The sequence below is a fragment of the Pristis pectinata genome, chromosome 14, assembly GCF_009764475.1.
Source record: "Pristis pectinata isolate sPriPec2 chromosome 14, sPriPec2.1.pri, whole genome shotgun sequence".
Lineage (NCBI taxonomy): Eukaryota > Metazoa > Chordata > Chondrichthyes > Rhinopristiformes > Pristidae > Pristis > Pristis pectinata.
In genome coordinates, this window is record NC_067418.1 from 22177122 (window position 1) to 22190840 (window position 13719).

The following is a 13719-nucleotide window of genomic DNA, read 5'->3' on the forward strand; positions in this document are numbered from 1 at the left end:
ATAAACCTTCACCAGAGTGTTAAGTTATCTGTATCTTCCTGGAATATTCCTTTGCTATTATGCCTAATGATGGTCCGATCGCTGTTTTGCTGAGACACCCGTAAGGCTCATTTTCAATGTTGCCTCTTCTTTTCGAAATGGAAAGACAATTAGGATTGCTTGGTCATAGTTGAATGACATAACAGGGAAAGTCACGAGAAAATTGTCATCTTCTTCCTCAACTGAACAATCCATGAATAGAAAGTTTCACCCACCTCCATGGATTACCACCAGTCATGCTCTTTTTCCACCACAGTTGCTCATTTCCCGAAAAGTGTTTCTTGTGTCAGGGAGAATAAGTGGATCTGTACAACCTGCTGGTGAATTGAGGTTTACCCCAAGCATGCCTCTGCAGCACACACACATCAACTTCGGTCTCAACCCCAAATGTCAACTGTCCATTTCCCTCCGTGGATGCTGCTTGACATGCTGAGTTCCTCCAGCATTTTGTTTGCTGTTCCATGAAGTAGTGGAAGACTTCTCCTATTTCAGTCTGAACCTTACTAAAGTACTAATGTTCCAAAAGTGGCATAACTCAGACCTGAACCAAAGGATATAAATCAACTGGCCTTATTCCCTCTGAATACTGGAAGACTGGTTCACATGACTTCTATGACCTTTCAGGTTTGTGACATTGTAAGCATCTAAGAAATTTAGAGACAAATATAGCTTATGTTTTCACTTTACAAATACATTGGTAACACTATTCAAAAGTGTATAGGAAAAGATAAACAAAGTTTCATTAGCAGTTAAGCAGATGGTTGCAGAAAGCTGCTTGCAGGAATGAATAGTGATGGACTTCAGAAAAGAAAAGTGTCAATAAAAGAGAAACAAAGGACTGCAGATGCTGGAATATCTAAATGAAAAACACTATGATGCTGGAGGAACTCAGCAGGCCAGGCAGCATCATTTTTCTTTCCTTTCCTAGTCTATCTCTCTTTTTTCTACCCCTTTTTTCCTCCTTACTTTTGACTCATCCCCCAGTGGATCTGCTCTCCCCTCCTCCCCCACACCTGCCTATCACTATTTCTTACCTGCATCCACCTGTCACCACCTTGTTCCCACCCCACCTCCCCTCTTTTGTCCACCTATCACTGCTCTGCTTTTCCCTCCTATACATTGGGCTTCCCTTTTCCTACCTTCAGTCCTGAAGCAGGGTCCTGACCCAAAACATTGACCACCTGTTTTTCTCAATGGATGCTGCCTGGCCTGCTGTGTGTCCAAAATGAAAATGAGTTCATTTGCCAAATGAAGGATACATTTCATTTAAAGCTTTCTATTTTGAATTTCGGTTCAGTAATTCAGGTTAATTTAAACTATTGCCTGTCAATAACTTGATTAGCATTATGGAAAAAAAATTAAGATTTTCTTTGTCTATATTCATTGTCTTATTGGCAGTTACTGATCAAATCGCTTACTCTTTGGATAGGAATGGCACAGCCTTCAGAACAATTAAAGCTACTTCCATCCAAAAAAGATAGAAGTACACACCACATAAAAATTCATTCTTTTCAAGATGACAAGGAGTGATGAATCTGAGATGTGTTTCAATGTAAGAGTATTGGGGAAAATCAGTGAAGGAAAATATGCCAAAATCAGGGAAGACATCTGCTTTAATTGTGGGGGAAATCCATCTTTCCTGACAAATTCAACAGCCTTCACCTACCTTGGGGGGGGGGGAGTCACAAGTTTAATAGAAATAATATTTGTCACTTTCTTTTTCTTCTTGCAGCCTTTACTCGGGATGGTGGATACTGGGAGATTGGGAGGAATTAGAGGTGGTGATGGCTGGGTGTGGTATGTCGAGACCGTTGGAAGCTGTAACTCCCAAAAGGGACAGTGACAACTTGGGGAATAGGGTAAAAGTGAGGGGACAACTGGGGAACACCTAAATTGACATAGATGATAAAGGCCCATAGATTTGAACCATTACAAGGAAAATATTAATTCTCTATATTATATACCAGTAGAGCCATGGGACAATATGAAAACATAATTATAACATTGATTTCTGTATGGAATTTACTTCAGCAATTTATTCTGGAAATGTACTGCCCTTTAAAGTTGATATTAGATTGTGAAAGATTAGGTATTAAAGGGAGGCTTTATGCAAGTCATGTGAATTAAACTATAGTATTTTAGGTGTTAAAGTGTTTCTGGAAATGACAGGTCAAGTGAAATCTTCTCACATAGAAGGTAACCAAATAAAGAGCTAGGCCTAGTTACTTTTGTTCAGCTTACTATGAACATTTGATATTATAAGGCACTTATACGAAGCAACATCTCCATTGTTGTGTTAGAAAGTTTTAGTTATGACTTGCAATTCAATAAGGATTGGAATTTTTTCCTAAATAGTGCTGTGCCTCACTTCTATGTAGGAATTTTTCAGGGAGATATCTAAGTTAGCAGGTAATTTGCCATGTGTTGTAATTTGCTTAAATTTACAGAGAAGTAATAAAGTATGTTTTTAAAGAATGCAATGCCTTGTAGAAGCTCACTGAATTTAAAGCCTAATGATGAATTAAGGAAAAGACAAATGAAAATGGAACAAGCTCAGAAAGGCAACTTGCTCACTATGGACAGTTGGGCTGAAGGGTGTGTTTCTGTGCTGTATAACTCTGCAATTATTAGTCATGTGTACATCGAAACACACAGTGAAATGCATCTTTTTGCATTACTAAGAATGTGCTGGGGGCAGCCTGCAAGTGTCGCCACTCTTCCGGCGCCAACATAGCATGCCGACAGTTCCTAACCTGTACATCTTTGGAATGTGGGAGGAAACCGGAGCACCCGGAGGAAACCCACGCAGACACAGGGAGAACATACAAACTCCTTACAGACAGCGGCGGAATTGAACCTGGGTCACCGGCACTGTAATAGCATTACGCTAACCGCTATACCGCATTCCAGGTTCCAGGCACGCTAACCGCTAACCGTGTTCCAGGCAGATAAACTCCGATTTCTATGAAAGAACAAATATAAATGATAAAAACTCCAGCCTGGGAGCACAACTAATGTAGGAGGGAACATTTCCTTTGTTGAAAAATTGTTTAATGAAGCTAAGCGAAGGCTATTTCTATTAAGCTCATTTACTCAGTGGCCAAACTAAAATTGTACAATTTGGATGAAAGTTCTGGGCTCAAAGAGTGACGCTATGGAAGTAACCCCTTGCTGAACTTGTCAAAGACAGCAACCTGCTTGATTAATACAAATAAACTGGTTTTTATGAAGAAAATTTGTCTGTCATCAGTCCTGAAATTACCTATTACTAAGTCAAACCTGTTCTACTCCCATAGTTGAAGTAAACTAATATTCTGATTAATTTTACAACTTCCTTGGTAATTTTGTGTTCCTACAAAACAGCACCTCTCAGAAGTAACCTTTACAAGTCTAAAAAGTCTTCATCCTTTCAGAAACTAAAGAAATAAAGATCAGTCCACTAGCGTTTCCCTGTACTAACTCTTGTGCTTCTGTGTCACTCTCGTTTCTTAGATTTAAGAACTGGACACAAAATTGGAGTTTTGGTGTGCCCAGGTTACTTCAAAGTTTGATCATTACCTCCTCTGACATTTAATTCTACCATTTTAACTATACATTACGTTGGTTGAACTTGCTGAGTGGAAAATCTATTATGATTTTACTATACTTGCAAATTTAGGGCTGTAAAATGATGATATCATTCACTGAGGGAGGATTACTGCTGCTAAAAGTCTCCCACAGACAGAAAATGTTTTAGTTCTATTGTTTGCCCTTGAGAACATGGATAGGTTGATGAAAGTCAATTTGGGATTATCCACCCATGAAGCTGTTAAATGCCTTTCCTTCAATGTTATGTTGTCTATCTCACTTAAATAAATGTGAAGTTTAGTCCCAAATAATACCTGTAATTGTATGCTTTATGTACTGCATTATGAGTTCACAAAAGCCTGCGCAAAGGCAATACTTTTGACCGTGAAATAAAACCTCTTTAATAGCCTACTTAACTACACTCTTTTTCTTTTCACAGATTAGCCTGAGCTGTCTGGTGTGCAGAGGATATTTGCATTGGAATCCATGTAGACATCCAGCACAACTTTCTCAAGCACCAGTTCACAGAAATGTGCTTGAAAGAAGGGTAGGACTGCAGTTCAACTTTCTAGAGCATAGCAGTTTCAGGGGAGATTAAGGGGAGGTAAGAGAGGAGGTGGCATCGTCGTATTGGCTTGGTATTCAGGGACGATGTCCTGGAAGGCTCTTCAAATCAGACCATATGGATAGAACTTAGAAATGTGAAGGGCGGGGGGCAATCACTTTGTTGGGGTTATACTACAGATATCCCAACAGTTAGCAGGAGATAGAGCAGATATGTAGACAAATCACAGGAAGGTGCAAGAGTGGGGGATTTTAACTTCCCTGATATTGACTGGGATTGCCTTAGTGTGAAGAGTTTAGATAGTGTGGAATTTGTAAAGTGAATCCAGGAGAGTTTTTGGAGTCAATACATAGATAGTCCGATTGGAGTTAGTGCTGTACTGGATCTAATCTTGGGAAATGAGGCTGGGCAACTGATGAAAGTATCAGCAGGAGAGGATTTTGGGGATAGTGATCATAATTTTGAAGTTTCATGATAGTTATGAAAAGGGATAAGAATGGTCCAGAAGTTAGGGTCCTAAACTGGGGGTTGGGGGGGGGGGCAGTGAGGGCAGGGGTGCAAAGGACGTTTTCATTAACGTAGAATGGGAGCAGCTGCTTGTGGGTAGAACAACATCAAACAAGTGTGTCTTTTAAAAGTGAGATGGTGATAGTTCAGGTCCAACATGTTCCTGTAAGGATGAAGGAAAGGATGGCAAGGTTGTCAAGGGTTTGATGAAGAAAAGCAGGCATATGGCAGGTTTCGGCAACTGGGAGAGACCCTTGAGGAGTATGGAGATTATGGGAGATGACTTAAAAAAAGAAATTAGGAAGACAAAGAGGCCATGAAATATTACTGGCAGACAAGATTAAGGAGAATCCCAAGGCATTTTATAAGTATAGTAGAAACTAGAAGTTAATCAGAGAAAGAGTAGATTCCTATAGGGACCGGAGTGGCAATCTGTGCATGGAGCCAAGATATATGGGTGGGGACTTAAATGAATACTTCTCTTGTGTATTCACCAAAGGGAAATATATGGTAGACAGAGAGTTCAGGGAGAGGGACAGTGATATTCTGGAGCGTGTTAACATTCGGAAGGAAGAGGTTTTGGATGTCTTGGAGCAACTAAATGTGGGTAAATCCCCAAGGCTGGATAAGATTTATCCCAGGCTGCAATGGGAAGCAAGGAAGGAAGGACCATGATGGAGATTTTTGTATCTTTAGCAAATGTTGTTCCTTTATTCAAGAAGAGCCGCAGGAATAATCCAAGTAACTGCAGGTCCGAGAGTTTTATATCAATGATAGGGAAATTGTTGAAAAAAAGAGCTAAGGGACAGGATTTATTTACACTTGGAAAAACAGGGATTGATTCATGATAGTTAACATAGCTTTGTTTGTGGGAAATCATGTCTCACAAATTTGAACTTTTTGAGGGAGTAACTGAGCATATTGATGAGGTAAGTGTGGTAGATGTTGTATATATCGACTTCAATAAGGCCTTTGACAAGATCCCACGTGGTAGGCAGGTCCAGAAGCCCATGGAATCCAGGGCAGGCTGGCAAATTGGATCCAAAATTGGCTTGTTAATAGGAGACATAGGTGTTGGGGGAGGGTTGTTTTTCTGAATGTAAGTGTGTGACCAGTGACATATGCTGGGTCCTTGATATTAGTGACATATGCCAAAGATCTGAATATGAATGTAGGAGGTATGATTAGTAACTCTGCAGATGACATAAAATTTATGGTGTTGCATATAGTGAGGAAGATTGCCTTAGGCTACAGACTGATATTAATCAGTTGGAAAGACTGATGGAATGTAACTCAGACAAGCGCAAAGTGATGCATTATGGAAGGTCAAATAAAGGTAGTACATACACAGAGGGTGGTCAAGCCCTAGGCAGTGTTGATGAACAGAGGGATGTTTGGGTACTAGTCCATAAGTCCCTGAAGGTGGTAGCACAGGTAGATATGGTGGTGAAGAGGGCACATGGGATACTTGCTTTTATCAGCCATGGCACAGAATAGCATATCAGGGACATCATGTTACAACATTGGTGAAACCACGCTGGAACACTCTGTGTAGTTCTGGTCACTACGCTATAGGAAGGAGGAGATTGCACTGGAGGAGATGTAGAGGAGGTTTACAAGATGTTGCCTGGATTGAAGTATTTCAGTTATAAGGAGAGATTGGATAGGCTGGGTTTGTTTTCCTTGGAGCAGAGAAGGCTGAGGGGTGATCCAATAGAAGTATAGAAAATTATGAGGGGTATGGATAGGATAGACAGTAAAAGTCTTTTACACTTGGTGGGGTTACCTAAAACAAGAGGGCACATGTATAAGATGAGGGGGAGTTTTTTTTTCGAACAGTGGTTGAAATCTGGAATGCACTGCCAAAGGAGGTGGTGAAGGCAGGTATTTAACAGTTAGCAGGTATCACAACATTTAAGAAGCATCAGGACAATTACTTGGATCATCAGGGCTAAGAAGGCTATGGACTGAATGTGGGTAAATGGGACCAGTGTAGATAAATACAATGGTCAGTACAGACATGGAAGGCCAAAGGGCCTACTTTTGTGCTGTATGACTCCAGATCTCAAGATCTTTAGCATGCTCTAAGCATGGCCAAGGTGTCAGTTGTGATGTATGAAATGAAGCTGTATTAGGAAACCTGATCATGAGAAAGCCGTCAATGGCCAGTTCAAAGAATGGAGCAGAGAGTCAGGTAAATGCCCAAATTATTATGATTAACCTAAAAAGTAACTAGAAGAAGTTGAGATCAATCTGTGATACATAGAGGTTATATTTCCACATGGGATCTCACTGTTATCTCCCAAAGTTTGTCTGAATATCTGCAGAAGAAAAGGCACAAACTCTGGAAAAAACTCAACACTATGATAATGCACTAATAAATGGCTGTGCTCCCAATAATAATGAAGGTAACATAGTGTCTATAATACATTTATCTTTGCTTGGGAAATATAATTTGATCCTTTAAGCTGTCTAAGAAAGACCGCAGATGCCATTTCCCTGTACTCTTATGAAAACCAGTGCTCCCGGACGAGAGGCCCAAGGGTTGCACAGCCCTTTGATGCTTTGAGTTCTAAACGACAGCTAAATCCTAGTCGAGGGATTTACCTGTGCACCATGTGACAAGCACCATATTGTCCATGCAGCATCTCTTGTGATACCATTTGTCAACATCCATCTTCATCTTGGCACTGTTCCTTTATTCTTCCATTAACTGCTTGCCCTATAAAGCCATTAGCCTGGATGAGACAGCCAGGGTCAACCAGCAACTCTATTAGGATAGCCTGGCCTGCTGTGCATGTCCCATAGCCCTGCTATTAGCAACACAACACAGACAAAGAAACATGATGTGTTTCCACCCGCACATTAACCGATTTGGCCTCATCCTATCAGAGGCATTGCCTTTATTCTACCTATCCTTCCCCCACCTTCCTTACAATTGAAAACTAATCTGTCTTCTCTGTTTCCCAAAGGTACCAGACTTTGAAGGTCTCAGATCTGAAACATTAACTTGAGATGTCCTACAGATGTTCCAATCCAGATTGGAGGAATTAGTTACGGGGAGAGATCAGATAGGCTGGGCTTGTTTTCCCTGGAGTAAAGGAGGCTGAGGGATATGGAGGTATATAAGATTATGAGAGGCATGTATGGGATAAGATAAGATAAGATATCTTTATTAGTCAAATGTACATCGAAACACACAGTGAAATACATCTTTTGCGTAGTGTTCTTTGGAATATGGGAGGAAACCGGAGCACCCGGAGGAAACCCACGCGATAGTCAAAACCACTTTTCCCACAGTGGGGGTATCAAAAACAAGAGGGCATAGGCTACAGGTGAGATGATAGCATCTTAAAGGGGATCTGAGGGATAAGTATTTTTTACATAAGTTTCAGTGTGCCAGAAGTTTGTGAATTTTCTGGTTGCCTGTTAATTTGCTACTTGTCTTTCAGCTGTTGCTTATATCAGCCCTGACTATGACTTGTATTCAACAGAAATTAAATACTTTGAATGCACACAACATAACTAATCAGAAACTGCAACATAGATTGGTGAATTGTGTACATTGGTACAGGCCGTCACCAGGTTACAAACACCTGACTTATGGACACTGGTGGATACAAATATTTTTAAATCCAACAGTCTGGCGTACATACATATGTTTGTTCCTACAAATGGCAGAAATAATTTCCCCTCTCTCTCTCTAGTTTTCGTAATTATTCTTTCTTATCAGTCATGTGCTTTTGATGCCATTCATTACAATACCGTGGAGATGCAGTTACCATATCAAGCGATTTTTGTGTATTTTCCATCTTATGGGCAAAATCGACTTCAGGACATTTGTAGAAATGGAAGCTGTTTGTTGCCTAGGGATGGCCTGTATAGTATTGAAATTACTAGATTAGTATCCAGAGGCCTGGACTATTGATCTGAAGGTATAGACTTGAATCACAGCATGGCAGCTGGGAAATATAAATTTAAATTATTAAATCTGGAATTAAAAAAGCTTATCTCAAGAAAGGTGACCAAAAAATGACGATTATTAAAAATCATCTGGCTCACCAATGCTCTTCAGAGAAGGAAATCCACCATTCTCACCCAGTGTGATCTTTTATTGTGAATCCAAACAACCAAAATTATTGATTCTTATCCAGCCTCAGGAACGGTCTCATAAGCCATTGCGTTCAATGGGCAGTAAATGTTGGGCTTCCCAGAGATGTCCCAGGAACGAATAAAAAGGAATTGAATGTTCATTCAATAATTCCTTTAATGCTACTTTCATTCTATTAGCAGTAAACTGTTACCTCTATGTACAACCAATATCAATAAGTGGAAACTAACTCAAATGAGACTTGATCACATTGTGGACTTAAACAGATTGTTAAGCTTGGCTGTGCTGAACACAGAACTGGAGGACCAAAGTACAAACACGCCTCAAGCAAAACCAGAATAGATATATGGAAAAGCAATTAATCCCTTGCACATTAACATCTACAAGATAAAAAAGGGTAATTATGGCTTCTCAGTTGTTGGAGTGAAGACATGTCATCAGGAAAAGAAGCACAAGTCCAGCTTGAGCAGTGGGGATGTAATTATAGATATTGCATCAGTCTTAAGATTTGCTTGGTTAACATGTGGAGGGATTTCACAGAACTTCCACACTCCAATTCTAATGCTCTCATTTAACCTTATGATATGACAGACTGTGTAAAGCCCAGTTATCCCAGAATGGCATGTGGCACTTTACATTATTAACTACATAGACTGGGATTTTTGGAAAAGAGATATATGCCTGATGGTTAAATGGGAGGAGAGCAAAGAGTGTTCAAAATTATGAGAGTGTTTGCTTCAAAATATTGCTAGTTGGTAGAGGGTGACTAAGTGAAGGGTTAAAAATATTTTAAAAAACAATAATAAATCCATGTCAGTGATTCAAGTGAAAGATAATTTCTTGGAGATTGTTCAGAAAGTAGAATTCATCACCCAGGGAATGATCTGTTTAGAGGGAAGCTGGGAAAGTATATGAGTGAACAAGGAATGGAAGATTATACCGAACAGATTAAATGAAGTGAGCTGGCAGAAAGCTTGTGTAGAGCATAAATAAATAGGTCACTTCTTACAATATTTTGTCTGCAAAATAGTGAGTTGATGCTGTGACTGTACCTACTCATTATCTGTTTTCTTATGCTTATACAAATCATTTTAAAGTGGTAAAAGTGGGAACATGGGAAGAAACTTTTATTTAAATTTACAGTAGTTACGATCCAGAACTCGTAACCTATAAGATTGGTGGAAGTGGAGTCAATCAGGTTCAGAAAGAATTGAATAGGCATTTGAGGGGAGAAAATGCAGAGTTACAGGGAAAGAGCAGGGGAACGGGATTAACTGGATTGTTCTACAAGGAGCAGACTTGCTGGGCTAAATGGCCTCCTTTCGCCATAGCTTTCTAGGATCCACAGACTACTTGCATGTGTTGGAATATATGTACAAATCCACTTATGATCCACTGATTGCAAGCAGTATCTACTAATTATAATGGGCAGATAATCCAGTGAAGTTTTTTTCATTTATTAGAAATAATTGTTTTGAACCTTGAAAAGCTTATTTTCAAATCAAGTATCACTTTATGTTTGGTAAGGGTTTAAGTAAACATCAAAGTAAAAATAAGATGGTTCATTGCGATGGAGGGTGTGGGAATCTTGGGGAGTGATAGTATTTATTTTCCTGCTTGCACAATGCAGTATGAAGTCATGGTGATATTAACTGACAAGTTCACATTATCTTTGTCACAAGGCCAGCTCTTGTTCGTACGAGACAGAAAGCAGCCTCACCATCCAGGGTACATACACCACTCTGGAAAGGGGTTCTGCGATCTTCATGTGCTTGGAATGTTAAAGAGAGAAAGGGCATGTGGGGAATTTATGTTGTGCCTACTCTTTTTCCTCTTCCTGATATCAATTAAGTAAATTATCCAGAAGAGGTCTTCACCTCTCTGATCCTCCACATTGGCTTGCGCTTAACAAGACAGCTGCAGCTCATAGGCTATAGCTAAAATTAAACTGGAGCTCAGTAAAATCATTAGATTCTAATTCCCATTTGTGCCATCAGCTTTGGGAGGGCAGGAAGTATGTGTTCCTATTGAAAGGTCCAGTATCCAAGCCAGTTTAAGAACACTGAATAAGCTGAGCTGTGGACTGGTAATTAGGTGGATAGATAGGTCTAAAATCTTTCATAAGGTATCACTTTTATAAGTGCTACAACAAAACAACAAGGTCAGGGTCACCTCTAGAAGGTGTTGCACTTTGACTAATTTCTTTGAGATCAAAATCGCATCCATAAAAATCTCTAATGGCAAAATTGCAGCATAAACATAGAATTATTTAGCCTTCCAAGGCAATCATTGTCCATTCATCCACGAGGAAAATGGAATCATATTCTTCTTGAAAATTATTTCCTCAAATCTTGTTTTTTTTGTAATCCATATTTCTGAAGTAAAAGCAATCAAATCAAATAATAATAGGACAAATTGTGATGATCTGAAATTTATGTGGTTGCATTTTATTTTAAAACAACATTCCTTGACACCATGACACAAATGCATTAATTCATGGGTGGCTCAGCACTGATGTTAAATGCAATAAACCAACGTGGTAACATTCATTGTGCTCCTCACCAATGCAGTCAAAATTATATTAGAGAATAAAAGATTTTGGAGAAAAGGGCTTAAATGACATTATAATTTTTAATCTTTCCTACCTGCAATATCATCTTTGTCAGTGACAGACAAAAACTCAGAAAACAATCTTTAGATTCAATATTTTCTGATTGCAAATACCTCACATATAAAGTGCCATTCAATGAAATCATGGCTTATCTTTTATTTCAGTGCCACCTTCCTGCACTAATTCCATAGCTCTTGATTCCCTTAATATCTTAAAATTTACTGATCTCTACCTTGAATAAATTCAGACTCATAGTCCTCCTAGGTAGACCACTCAGCCAAATAACATGTGAAAAGAGTTAGCACCTTGGATTAAAGAAAGGGGCAATTTATAAATTATTTAAATGGCACATTGGATCAAATAAATGCTTTGAACAATGTGAAGAATAAACTGAAGACAGGTACCCATTAATGAAGATATCTTACCCAATTAAAATAAAACTACAATTAATTTACATGAAAAATATGTGACAAACCATTATTAAAACACTTTTTGAAAGATAGATGTATAGTAGAATCCATCACAAAGGACCCTCACCATCCAGGACATGCCCTCTTCGTGTTACTACCATCAGGGTGGTGGTACAGGAGCCTGAAGACCCACACTCAATGACCATCTGATTTCTGAATGATCCATGAACCCATGAACACTACCTCGTTATTCCTTACCTCGTTATCTCATTTTTCCATTATTCCACCAAACATGGAATTGAGGGATCCAGAAAATAAAAAATACCAAATTGATGAAATTATTCTTTAAAAAATCAAGAGTGATTTTGGTGCACAAAAGCACAACCTACACAATGCAATTTCTGACAGAGGCTACAACTGCTGTATTAACCTGATGGTGGATCATGGGAAATGGAACTCAGCTTTAATGTGCACTCTTCATGGAAGCTTCAACAACTTTACGTGGAGAAAAGTGAAAATGCAGAGGAGATGGGACACATTTAATCCAGCACAGAACACGTACAGATCAGAACAGTGTCTCTGGAATGGAAATCTGTAGCAGGCAATCAGATTTGGTCGCCAGCAAGCAGATGTCAGTCAGGTGGGACGATGCAGAAGCAAAGCATTAATGTTCCAGCAAGGCCAATTTAAATCACATGTGGCTGGCAACTTGGTGCAGGGTTTGTTCTATATTTCACTCCGAGAGAAAAATGCAGCTTGCTGTTTTGCACATATTTGCATCAATTTCAATCATTAATGAAAAAATATTGTGCTCATCACATGTCCAAATAATGCAGAAGAAATAGGACCGTGCGAGGATGAATTGCTTCTGTTCAATTTGTTCATGGGCAGAACTTCAAACAAAAATGGGTGCATGACACAGTAAAATGTACATTTCAAACATAAAAATTAGACTCAATCATGTGGCTTTTGCATTTTCCTTAGACTCCAATTATTTACACTGATTTACACCATTTTAAATTTGGCTGTAATCTTCCAAGCTTTGAAAGAAACTTGGGACCAACCTGTCATCAACATGCAAATACATTTGGAAAATTTTTAGATTTACTTTTCGAGCTCTATCCATGGAAGAAATACCGAGCTTGTGTATTTTTATGCCTGTTGCATAAATCATGACCATCCCCTTGATACAAATACATTCTTTTTCAGCTAAATCAGTAGGATTTAAGAATGCAAACTCCAAATGTGAATGCATCTCACAGTGAGCCAGCAGGTTATTTTTCACTATCTGGATACTGCTTCAAGTGTATCATCAACAATTAGCATAGGCCACAAAACAATAAAAAATTACATAGCATATGTTGCATGTTTTGCTTGCAGTATATAATGTTGGGAACCAAATAGAATTAAATGTTTTTTTGTATCAGATGACACATTTAAAAGGTACTTGATAGGTATATAGATAGGAAATGTCTAGAGGGATGCAGGCCAAATTGGACTAACTTAGGTGGGCATCTTGGTCAGCATGGATGAGCTGGGCTGAAGGGCCTTTTGCCATGCTGTATTACTCTTTGACTCTATCATGTCTTAGTCTACAATTAATACAGCTGTAGCGGTAATGAACAGCCACTTGGTGGTATTATTGTTATTCCTATTATTGCAATTGCTACTATTGATTGTTTCAACTGGAGGTCATCCAAATAAAAGCAAGCAAATAATATTGTTAAACAGCAACAAACTGGTATTACAATGGTTGAGGAAATAATTGTCCATATCCTATGCTGCTCCATGACTCTGATTTCCTAGATGCTTGCACTATTCTGAACTTCTTCTCAATACCAAGGATAATTCTGTGATCAGGCACAGTCTAACTCCGGTGGTCCACAGAATTTGGAGAGTGGCAGTCCAA